Source organism: Psittacula echo (genome assembly GCF_963264785.1).
Source record: "Psittacula echo genome assembly, chromosome: 7".
Lineage (NCBI taxonomy): Eukaryota > Metazoa > Chordata > Aves > Psittaciformes > Psittacidae > Psittacula > Psittacula echo.
Window position 1 is genome coordinate 10,703,810 of NC_137740.1, and position 12,961 is coordinate 10,716,770.

Sequence of the window (12,961 nt, forward strand, 5' to 3'; positions counted from 1 at the left end):
ACAAAAGATAACCAGTTGTCAGTGTGGCAAAGGCAGCACCCATGTCACCCACTGAAAGCCAGCACGGGATGTGACCTCAGAAAGTGAAATCCACTCTTGGAAGTTCCTGTTAGGTGTGAAGAGGGACCTGACATATCCTGGGAAAGCTGAGCTCCTACCTCTGCCACTGATCCCAGGCAGCTCCTTTGACTGGCTTCTGCCTCAGTTTCTCTACCTGTCCTTCCTATTCCACCCGTGTTTCATCTGGGAATGGTTCCCTCTATGTAGAAAGACAGCATCCAGCATAGTAGCCCATAATAGCTTTAGCTACCCAAATAAAACAGGCGTGATTCTAGTCACTGGCAAGTGGCCACGGTACAGCACATGTGCTGGCCTAGCCCAAAGCTTTTCTCCTCAGAACTGAGTGGCTACATCCATATTGTCCTATGGGAACAGATTCTGGCCTGCCTGTCCTCATAGTTAGGCCCAGCCACTGACCAGAAGGGTGTTAGCTGGCATGGACCAAAGCAGTGCTAGGGACCATGATAATAGTGAGAGAGGATGGACCAATGGGTCCATTGGGTCAGTGACCTGGTTCTCTACTGTAGACATGGCCAACTCGGCCCCTCTAGGGCAATCTCCACCCTGTGGGCTGAAAGCAAACCCACACACCCCATTCCTTTCTGTCCACACCATTTAATGTAGCTCAGGTTGCAGGTATCCAGCTTGAGCTTAGGGGTGCATTGTGGCATCCCTATGTTCAGCCTCCCCCATGCCACCTGCAGAGCCTGCTGGGCACCTCTGTGGGGTGGTGGCTGCTTTCCAAGGGAATTCCTGCTCTCACAGCATTTCTGCCTACAAGATGACATCTACTGATAGGGCAGAGCCATGCACACCCACACGCTGGCTGGATAATGAAAACAAGAATGCCTCGCTCCTGCTGGATGCTGTTTTATTGCCTGGCTTGTGGTTGCTGCAGTGAGATTCACTTCTCATGGAGGCCACCCAGCACTTGTGTTGCAAAAAGGAGAAATGATTGCACCTCTGGAGCTGCTGTGCAGTTGGGAAAGCAGATCAATACATGTGCAGCAAATCAATCACTGTCTTGGGCAAGGGAATTCTAGCTGGAAAAACTCTCCTGCTTCTGCTGGGTCATTAGTAGAGCCCCCTATTCTAAATCAGGGCCTTCATCTAACAACGGTGCTCTGCTTGATTAATGCTGATTAGCCCTGCTTTGCTTGGTGTGTTGATTAAAAAGCAAGGTTCATTTCCCAGGTTTCCTTCCCAATCATATTCCCTGATTTCTTTTGGCACCTCCACAGCCTCTTAATTCTCCAGTCCTCCAAGAAGCTTATCAGACAAGGACGATGCTAAGACACTAACAGAAAAAGGTCAGATGTGAATTATATCCAAAGGGAGGCTCTCTCTTGTGTCATGCTACTCTTTATAGTAGTATCTTCACCTTAAAATGTTGCTCATGACTTCTTCAAAGGCAGACAAAAACCCATCACGACTCAAGGCTTCCCTACGTACCAGCCTTCTCAGACATATCTGCTTGAATCCCTTCAATTATAGAAGCAGAGGGACCTATATTGCCTCTTCTCCAAATTAGCAGCTAAATTGGAATGGCTTTATGGGTTTAGACCAGTGGCCCACCCTTCTTGTTCAGTGGCTGCATAAAAGTCATGGAAAACATGCACACACAAAGTGTCCCTTGTCCAGGCTTCCCATTTTGGTGATCTGTGGTTCAAGGGTCTCCATCAGCTAAAGGCCATACCCTGCTCACAGCATTTAACATCCACCAACACTGTCAAATTCCTCCTAATCTCATGTCAGTCTCCACAGCATCCTGGGGCAACAGGGTGGGCAACACAGGAACTTGCTTGTGTCTGTATCCAATCTATGCCTGTCTGCTTTCAGAAAAACCCAGTTATGAGGGAAGGGCAGCAGTCCTTCCTATCCAGCTCTGTACTGCCCATGATATGATACATCTCTGTCACTGCCCCTTTAAGTGCCTCTTGTTCTAGCCAGGGAGCCCTACCTTCACACAGAACCTATTTTGCAGCTTATTGGAAGTTGTTCCCATAAAAGAACCAGGGCTCAAGAAAGCAGAGATCTCATTACTGCCTCTATCACAATAGGAAAGTGGAGATTCAGAGTATCTTTAAAACACAGCCAAGTAAATATCAATTTGGCACTGAAAGCAATGAGTTAATCAGACATCTGAATATTCCCTGCTGTTAAATAAGATGAAGAGTTGCCTCCTTCAGCTCTTATGTAAATAGAACTCATCTGCGATGCAGATTTTATTAATTAACTGGCAAATCGAGAAACCCCCAATAGGCTGTAATTGAACTTCACGTTGATGATAGATGAGGACGCACTTACAGGCCATCCGCTGTGTTTGCACAGTCACTCCTGGAGCTGCTGCCACCCTTACCCATCCTCACACCACAGAGGCTGCCCCATCCTGAGCAAAGTCAAGAAGACCCGGGGGGCAGATGCCCAGAGCTGATGGGATCCATAGCACATTTGCCTCCTGAAGCACGTTCTGCGTGGTCACGTTGCTTCACAGGGCATTGCCTGTCTGCAGCTCCCAGACTCTCTGAATGCAGGAAGCAGGCATCAGCTGCTGGACCTTTAACAGGAGTGAGGATGCTCATAGCTTTGAGGAGACTTTCTACCTAATGACCTCTAACATGAAGAGGGGACACTCGTTGGCACCATGGGTGCTTCTGGGGATCATGGAAAATGTAAGATATCCAGGTACCTAGGGACGATATACCCCAGTGAGGATATACCCCACAGAAACACACCCAAAACTAAGACCTAAGGCAAAGCACAGACCAGTCAGATTTATCTGAATCCCAGTGGTGACTCCCTGCTGGGCAGCATGGAGGTGACAAGGCAGCCTGTGTGGGGAATAGGCAGCGCTAAAGCTCTGCAGGAGCACTGTGCTGCCCTTCTCCAGGAAGAGAGCACGTGGCAGAACCCAGCGGGATGGAGATTAAGGCATTACTGATGTAGGGGGAGAAGGGATGAATGAAGCAACCCCCTGCATGGGTGCTTTGCAGTTCTTGGTGGGGAACTAATTTTGCTTTTATATTGCTAGAGAAACAGCGAGGAGGCAGCGAGGCACCCACCCTCGGAGCTGCCGAAGCCTGGGTTCACCTCGGCGCAGGGAGGAATGTGGCATTTGAAACACTGAGATGTGAGAAGAGTTTCATTATTGCTCTGGATGGCCCCTTCATTAGAGGAAAACACGGTATTTAATGAAGGGGGAAGAAAACAGGAGCTCCCTGCTGCATTCAGAAAGGCACCTCTTTACAGCTTTGCTTCCCTCCCTTTGTATACAGGAATGAGGGAGGCTGGAGCTATCCATCCCCATAGCACCCCATTCCTGGGTCTCATGAAGGGTGCTCCAATGCTACCCCAAACCAAGATCACCCTGCAGACAGCAACACACAAGTGAGTCCACACTGGAGTCCCCAGCTTTGGGGTACCCCCCCGTGCTCACACTCCAGTGGTCAGAGGCTGGCATGGGGTACTGAAGTCTATCCCCTCCACAACCATGCACACCTCAGGTGCTACACAGTCAGCAATTCAGTGTCATTCTCTTCTTATCAAGGAGACACTGAGGCATGGGAGATGTGCTATGCATACTTGGCATCAATTCTGAAGACCATGTTTGATTATAGGCCACAAGGAATACTCTTCCCATGGCTTCCTTGCAAGGTGCTTTCAGATTACCAGAGAAGGACTTGTTTTCTCATGGCTTGCTTAACAAACCCAACATGGGATTCACATTCAAGCTAAATTCCTCCCCAGTTAGGTGCCAAGGTAGATTTACTCTCTCGATTACACCCCACACAGTTTTCAGCATGGAAGGGCAGAATGTCTTTCCTTTCCCTTCTCTCCTAGTAATTGGGGTTTTTCAGCAACATGTCAGCAGACTTCAGGAGTAGACCCAGCTCACATTCCCTTTGCTGGGACAACTTTAACTCTGCTAGGAATTGAGATGAAAGGAATCTTGCTTTCATCCCAGCATACGCAGGCAAGAAGTGGAGCACGAACAGAGAGAAGATAAGCAGAGAAGCAAGCAGTAGGATTTTATTCTGAGTCTCTGCACCTAAAGCTGTCCTTAATCACCACGCATGACTCATAGCCATTTCTTTCACTGGGAGCTCCAGACAGGCTAATTTAGCTTCAGAGACTCATAGGCACATTGGCTGGAAGGGACCTCTGGGTGTCTCCAGTTCAACTACTCATCATTTCCTCCCAGAATTTGCTCAGGATCCCTTGTGACCTGTCCTGTCCCCACAGTGATGGGCTTTGAAAGTGCCCTGAGGCGAGAAAGCATCCTGCAGTAGAGAACATGTTGGAGGAGGAAGAGTAGTTTCAGCAGTTGTCTGCTGTCTTTGCTGTGCTGATAAACTCCCCAGCTCACCTTCAGTAAGCCGGTTGCACCAGGGGATGAACCCTGGTGGGTTCAGGGGGGACAGGAGGTGGGAGAGAACTGTAGCATCCCAGGAAACTGAGTAAAACAAAAGGACAGGAGACATTGCTTGCAGAAAGCAGTGAGGTTCAAGCCAAGGTCAGGAGCTGGAGAGCGGCTGTGTGTGTTTGTGAAGGGTGGGCAGAGCCACAGACTCAGACTATGGAACCCAAACACCATCTGACTTCAGTCATTTTATTCCTGCTTGATTCTCAGCTGCAGCCAGAAGCTGGACTGAGGTTCGTACCTGGAGCCAGGATTTGAATCTGCTGAGAGACCCTTTGCCTGTTCTGTCTGCTTCACCCCAAGAGACAAGTGCCTTCATCCTGGGCCTTCATGTGTTATAAGACTGCAGAGACAACAGCTCCTTCTCAGCCTCATCGATGGGACCTTCCAGTGACTTCCAAGCGAAGGAGCAAGTTTCCTCTTTATTACATTTCCGGCAAACATCTCTGCTAATTAAAGATCATGAAATGAATTTACCGTTGCTTCAATTAAAATCCATTCACAGCTTAATACCTTCCTCTTTTCCAACGTTATTTATTTGTTGAGGGTGGGGAAGGAAGGAACCATGCTCGGAGTCTCCAGAAGTTCTCTGGATTTGGAACAGACGCAGTTCTGCCTCGTTACATGGAATAGGTCCCTGGAGAATGCAGGTTGATTGCAATCTAATTTATGGCATTCATCAACATATGAATTAATGCTGGGGTCTCAGATATAAGATCTGTTTCCCCCTTCCTCCTCACACAGGCTCAGCAGCTCAGCTCCATTGCCACGTTTCCTTCCATCCCAGTTCTGCTTCTTTCCTTCATTAAGGAAACAGCCTTGGTTTTGGTTTAAAAAAAGCTTGTTTATAGCGAATGAACTGGGTATTACCCAGCTTTCTGTGAATTAAAGTCAACTGAAACCGAGTATCTAGTCTCTGTTTCTAATAACTTTGGGCTCTGGTGCTCAGCTGCTGTGTGCCTCAGCTTCCCTGTCTGTGATACAGGGATGCTGTTCCCGGCTTCCTGCTGAAAGCCATGGGGAGGATAAAAATATGCTTGTTCTTTGGAGCCCTGCAGTGAAGTTTGCACAAGGCTTTTGTGTGTTTTACTATTGCTCCTCTGTGTTGTTCTTGGCTTTGACCTTGGACTGAGCTGAACAAAAGAATAATCAAACAAAGCCACTTATATTTCAAGTGCATGTTGGACACTTGTTAAAGAAAGCCTAAACCTGCAAAGTCTTCTGGTAGCAGCCATTAACCCATACGGTGACTGGAAGCCCTAGAGCTGTTGACAGTGTTATAAATCATCAGCAGTGGTGGATGAAGGGCTGCTTGTCTGCTCTCTACCTAGAGACTGGCACAGGCAAAACATGACAGCAGAACAAATCTAAGGCCAGAAAGTCGGTGTGCAGCATGCCCTGAGTATGAGAAAGCAGGACCAGGAATACCCTGAGATGCACAGAAGAGCTGTCTAAAGACAGCATTCAGCTGTCTAAAGGGGAGACTTCTGCTTCATTGACATGAGGAGGCAATAGTTGCATAGAGACAATAGTTGCATAGAATAAAAGTGAAGACAGGTATAGTCTAGGATAGGAACTATAGGCCTATGATCTCTGAGCGCCAGGATCAGGCTTCCTTTCCTTGGAAAGGGTTATTCCTTGGGGCATAACTCCACAGTTAGAACTGGTTTTGAGACAGAAATCTCAGTGTCTATCTCACAGATCAGGTCCCATGGTCGCTTTCAGCAGGGTCTCATTCTGGACAAAAGGTGTGTATGCAATTTCACTGAAGCTCAACATCACCATGAAGAGAAGGGCTGCTGTTCCATCTCTCATCTGTTCTTCCTGACTTGCCTAAATGTGCATGGACCTAGTGGATGTGGCTTAGTTTTTATTCTCTGATAAAAGAAATAAAGCATGTAAGGTCATTTTTACACAATCTATAGAGTGCTCTGTCCATCAAAACCATCAAAGAGTGCTTCAGTGAAGAAGGAAATAGGAAGCTCTCTGTGCTTGATGGTACAGAACAAGATGTGGACTCCAACTGCAGTGAAGAACACTGAAGTTGGATTCACTAGGAAAATCTATAACCTGAAAATGAAGGACAAGAACTGACTGCATAGCTCCTCACTGATAAGAGACCTCCTTCATCTGTGGAACAGCAGGTTTAGCCAGAACATGCAATGCAATCAACATTTTGAAAGCCAAGACCTTTGGTGAGCTGTGGACTATCTGATGTAACACTAGTGGACATGTAATATGTTCATAGTAGTAGAGTGCAGGAATCAAAGGACTAAATCTCTGTGTGGTTAACAGCCTACACAACAAAATCTTGCCCTGTCCATTATGAATGTCACCTTTAGTCTTAATTCAGCCTTCTCCTGAGGTTTCAGCTCCTAGAAGGGAACATTTCCCTGGCTAAATTACTCTCTGGTAGCATCAGGCAGGCAGATTGGAAAAACAACATGCAGCACTTTCATCACAACATAAAAAGATGGAAGGGCTGCAATCACACCTCTGGCTGCAGGTGGGTTAAAAGTGGTTTCTGTACTTGTTAAATACATATTTCTGACTTACGCTAGTTCTGCTCCGGAGTTTATCCTATCCCAAAGTAATCAAGCATCTTGCTGCCACCGCCAATCACAACTCTCCACTGCTGACAAGAGAAGCGTTGCTGCTAGAGTTGGAGCACCACAGGGTGCTCGAGGCAATGTCCCTGCTGAGGCGCAGCAGAGCTCAGGCCAGGCTAGAGCTCCTTCATGCTCCTGTCACTTAGTCCAGGGCTCCTGCAGTTCATGAGGAGCTGGCTCATCTTGCCTGACCTGAATGGGGAAATGGGGCAATGTGGTGCTATCATCCAATACAACCTTCAGTCCAGATGGGCTGTGCCCACATCTTTCCTCCATTCTGGCACCCATACACCTATAGCAGCTGGATGTTCTCATCTGTGATCCACTGGTTGCACACATTGGAGCACAGGAAAGGGAGTGTTACCCACTTTCATTCAGGACACTGCATCTGCTGGTTTGAAAGACAAACACAGGCTAACATTACAGCCCCCCTCTGCCATCAGCTTCTTTAATGTGAGCATATGTGGAGTTGCAGACACAGCCAGGATATGGCCCCAGAGATTGGTTTCCCACTTGTGAGTACAGAGCAGTTTGCAAACCCAGATCCAACTCAAGCAGGCAACAGTGTAGGGATCAGGCATGCAGTTCAGTGCGTGATGCAGAGCTGAATGAGTGCCTGGGAAATAGCAGGTAAGGGTTAAGAAAGGTGGTGGGGAAAGGGCACAGCTGGAGCACAATCTGCAATGCAGAAAAGAGCACTGCATCACCTTTCTGATGCTGTGGCAGATTAATCAGGAGTCACAGAGAGTATTTGTAACCTGCCTGGCAACCCAGCTGCATTTCACATGCTCAAACCTACTCAGCTCCTCCTCCACACCTGAAATACCAGCATGGCTTTACAGGTGCCATGGTACAAGCAGGCTCTGCTCTGGGAGAAGAAAACACTGGAGCAAAGAGGGATAGAGAGCAGAGCTACATGCTCCTGTGTGTGCCTGTAGGGGAATGAGAATTAGCATTTGTGGGGTCTGTATTTCTGTACCTCTAGCTGCAATGGGAGAAATATTTCAGGGAAGCAGGTAAGTTTTCCTACTTGCCTTGCTCAGTTTCTTTATCTGGATAAAGGATAAGCCTATATTTCACAACTTCCTGTCATGCAGGAAGGCTGGCTTTTAAAGTTTCCTCTTGGAGCCAGGCATTAGTACTGGTCAGACATTAGTGGATGGACCCCTCAGTCCTGCCCTTTTAAACTCTCTGATGACCATTCCGCTACAGACACACAGAGGAGTTTATAGCTCTGCTGTGTGTCCCTTGCAAAGTCTTTGCTCAAGGACCTGCTTCTAGCATGGCACCTAGAAAGTCATGCTGGTGTTTCAGGTGTGGAGGAAGAGCTGAGCAGGGCTGAGTGTCTGAAATGCAGCAGGTTGCCAGTTTCTTCTCTATTTTGGCTGAAAGAAACAGCTGGTGACTTTCTTATTTTCACTCTACATATCCATCTTAGAGGGTGGAGAAGATAGAGAATGCAGAGACTGCCAGCTTCTCTTTCCAGATCCCTTTGAGAGGCTTTGGGAGGTGTTGGGTGCCACCAGCCTGGCTCACCTTCTCACTGGATTTCAGGATAGCAAAGCTTTAAGTAGAGGGGGAATATTTTCCATCATTTTTTTCCACCTGTTTGTTAGGATGAAGCTTTCCTGTTCTTCTTTGCCCATTTGTATCAGATTTACCCATAGATAACACCTAGAATGATTTTCAGCTATTTTTACCTGTTCTGTGGCCAAGCAGTGCTTTCTAGGGATGCAAAGAGAACATGTAATTCACTCTTCCCACCTCACCTCCACTGCAATTAGTCCTGTTGGCCTGGGTTTGTTTACTTAGGAAATACTCCCCTTTCTTTCACGAAGCAAGGTTTTCATGCTGGATATTTTTGTGCATGCCTTCAGCCTCCCAAATCCATTGAATAAGCCAAGCTGTCCTTGAAGCAGTTCACACATACCAGAGACAGCAGATAGAGAAGAGACTTCCTAGGCATTGCATTTAGCATGGCAAGTTCGTGGTGTTATTTATTAGTATAATCTGGACTCTTTCAGCTTTGGGAGCATGAATAATACAGTATCAAAAAAACACATTTTGTTAAAAGGTGTTTTTATATATAGATAGGTAAAGATAGCTCGCTCTGATTCATCTGCTAAAAACTGCTGCTGTCCCTTGTTTGGGTTTTTTTCAAGCAGAAATAGCTGAGCAAGAGGAATGCCAGGCATGGAAATCCAGGATAAGTCTATATCTTGTTGTGCAGGAAGGTTGCTGACAAAAACTTTGGTACAGGTCTGGAATTTGCTTGGAAATGAAGTCGCTGCTCAGGGTGTAGTACAGCAGCAGCAGCGCATAGCCAGGCAGGGAGGCAGGGAAGAGCATCTGGCCCATCCAGGGATGAATGAAGGTCAGCATGCCTCATCCATGGGAAGGCTGCAGAGACTGGGACATGAGCTGCGCAGCCCCCACGAGCTGGTGCCTGGATATGAATGTGGATGTCACCCTGCAGAGCTAGAACTGGAATGGTTTGAAGAAGTCCTGTAGAAACTGTTTTATCTTGTTCTAAATGAGGTCATAAATCTTTGTGCTTCTTATTCTGCTGAAGAGGTGCAGCGACACCTTTGGTGGGGATTCAGGGTATGGTGTCAGCAGCCAGCACAGAAGAGAAACACAAGAAATCCTTAAGACTGAAAAGTTATCTTTGGGCAGACAAATGTCTTGCTCAAAACTGTGAGTGGGGATGGACATATTGCTGCTGGAGCTGCACCTCCTGATTGTATTCTTGGCCAACTGGATAGCCCTTGGCCAGAGCGAGACATAAAGTGCCATGACACACTTTGCAGTGATAAACTACACTGCTCTCCACCCCTACAGCTCAGCTTGCACCTCACAGTTGTTGCCACATTCACAGCCTCCGTATCCCTTATGTGTCACAAAGGAAGCCACGCAGCCAGCAGTGGAGCTGTGAGCAGGGTCAGATCTCCAGCCATGGTGTAGTCCCTGGGCTTTAGGACAACCTCAGGCCTTAGCTCCTATAGAAACCCTAGGATCTGCTCCCGGTCATGAACAAGAAACCAGGCTCTGCTCAAGGCATCACTTGTGATGTGTCAGAGTGGATTTTTAGCCCTGCATGGACATCAGCATTAGTCAGTTTGATCCTGCCTCTGTGGAATAAAACACCAGTGCTTTGACTATAGTTACACAGAGAGTAAGCCATAAAATAATAAAGAAACAGCTGAAACAAACACTCAACATCCATCCTGAGGAACAAGATCTTTCTTGACCCACTAAAACATCATTTGTTCTTGTTCTCGGGAGCCAAAACACCACTCATCTGCATGAGCTGTGTGTGTCGTTGGGTATGTGTGTATCCCTAAATTCAACTTGTCCAGTTGCATTAGGACAAACAGCTAATTCTGAAATTCATTTTGCTCCTCAATCAACCCCTCTGCCAAATGGCATTTGGGTGGAATTGTGGAGATTGTGATTTTTATTTAAAGTGATTTACTAAAATCATTAGCACTGTTCCCAAAGAGGAATCCATGGCAATCCTTTTAATCTTTCCCCCCAATCTCAGCAAATGCAAACATTTTTTAATAACACAGAGTATGAAATATATTAAAATCCGCATTTTTATATTTATCCATGTCCTCTGCCTCTGTAATGGGATGGAAACTGTAATCATGGAAATAAAGCCTCCCTTTCAGATGAGAGATGCTGAGAGAGTCTAATGAACAATTAAACATCTATTTAGTCGCTTTGAGTTGATATGGGTGTTAATGAAAAAGAAAGAGGCCACCTTTACTGTCACTGCAGGGGGACGCAAAAGGTGGAGGCGTATATTTTGGCATTACCCTAAGCCTCTTTAATGAATTCAGCCCCTACAGCAGACCTCGGAGGTCCCCCACGTGCATTTCCAGCCTCTTCCCAGGAGTGTTCAGTGGAGGTCTAGGAAACCGAGGGGGGCTGCCCTCCGTCCTGCTGGAGCTGCTGTCACCAGCTGCCCCCAGGCAAGCAGAGAGCTGCTGACTGATGACTTGCTTCATCCCCCGATGTGCTGATTCACAGCCACGCGTTTCCCAAAGAGCCGGGTGTGAAGTGTGGGAGACGGAGCTGTGCCAGATGTGCTGCAGGCTCCTGGCCATGGGGAGCAAGACAGGGACCACCAGCATCCACACTGTCAAAGCACTGTGAGCAAGTCTCTGCGTGTCCCAGCTTTCAAGGGTGCCCAAAGGCAGTGAAACCCTGACAGCCCCAGCAGCAGCCAAGCACCACAGCTCCTTTGGCTGGCACTTGCAAAGCTGTGGGGAGAGGAAAGTGTTAGCCAGGTCTCTATGTTCTTCCTTTGGGTTTAGATGAGAAAAAACCTGTTTGCTGATGGTACAGCAGGAAGGAAAGGGCTGTTGTCACCATGAGTTTGTCGATGGGGAAGCCGTCTGCTACTTGCAACCCTGTTCAGCCATTCATTCAGCTGGCTCCAGAGAGCCTGACCTAGCTCCCCAGGGACTTTAACCCACGTCTAATTAAAGCACTTCAAGGTGGTGATGGCCTCAGGACCTCCAGAGCCACAGCATCCCCTTTTGCCCTCAGTTCCTCTGATTGACCTCCCCACTCACACACACCTTTGCAAATACTTTGCCCCAAATCACCCAGCTCCTTCCTCTTCTGGGAATAAAGGGGCACAGTGTGGTGGGAGCACATCTGGGATGGTCGTACCCAGAGCCAGCCACAGGGATGTCTCAGCCTGGACCAGATGCTCTCCCTTTCCCTCTGGTTGATGCACTGATGCCATGGCAACTGCTAACACCAAACAGCTGCAATGACAATACAGCTTCAGAGCAGCTTCAGTCCCCAAGGACCAGTGAGCATATTCCAGAGGTTGTCATCTCCTCCTGGGGACACCAGCTAAAGGATGTGTCTCTGGAGCAAAGCAAAGCCAGACCACAACATGCTACCCCTGCATGGAGCCCAAAACCCACCTAGCATTGAAAAGTTCTCATAAAAATATCAATCTTGCCACATTTTCCTTCTTGGGAAGATAAAATCTGGAATGGCAGGACTCAGAGGCTGAGAGAGGAGCTATTTGCCCTTAGATCCTGACTCCTGCCCTGGTCCCCAGAGCATCCCATCTTCATGCTTTGGAGGCAGAGAAGCAGCTCCAACCCCAAGGATCATGACACTGGGACAATGGGACATCATGACATGTCCCATTGCACGATTATGTCTCCATGCAGCTGCTCAGATGTGTTTCTGCAATCAGTCACAGATACGCTACTTGTGAGAAGTTTTTGGATGCTGCAAAATGGTCCTGGGGGACAGAAATCACTGGGGCCTGGTCCATGCACACCCCAAGGGGGGCAGAAAAGCTTTTCTTTGCTTCTGAGCCTCACAATCTGTCCATCACCTACTTGAGCCCTGGTGATTTCATTGTAAGGGAGAGATGTTCCCATTTTATTCTATACCCTTCCAACTCCCCGGCCGCTGGCTGGATTGCTGCTGGTAACACACACACTTAAAGTTCATCTTTTGCCATTATTTCTCAGAAGCTCCATCTGGCTGCCTTCAGGCCTGATGCGGTGATTTCCTTGCCTTCATGACAGCTATTTTGTACATGGGGAAACTGACCAAAAAAAAGAAAGAAGGATGTGAAAGATGGAGCTGTGATTTATTTTCACCTCCAAATATAGAAAGACAATTTCCCCCTCTCTAAGATTTCTTCTTCCTCCTCTTTAAAAAAGTCCCAGTGCCTTCAAATCAAGCCAGCACCCCACTGTAATCCCATTGCCAAGGAGGACAAAAAGTGTTTGTAGGGAACCTGGACCAGTTAAAACCATCATCAAGGTGACCAGGGACAGGCTGGCTCTTACTAGCTTACATAGAGAGCTACCCAGGGTGGGGAGATGGC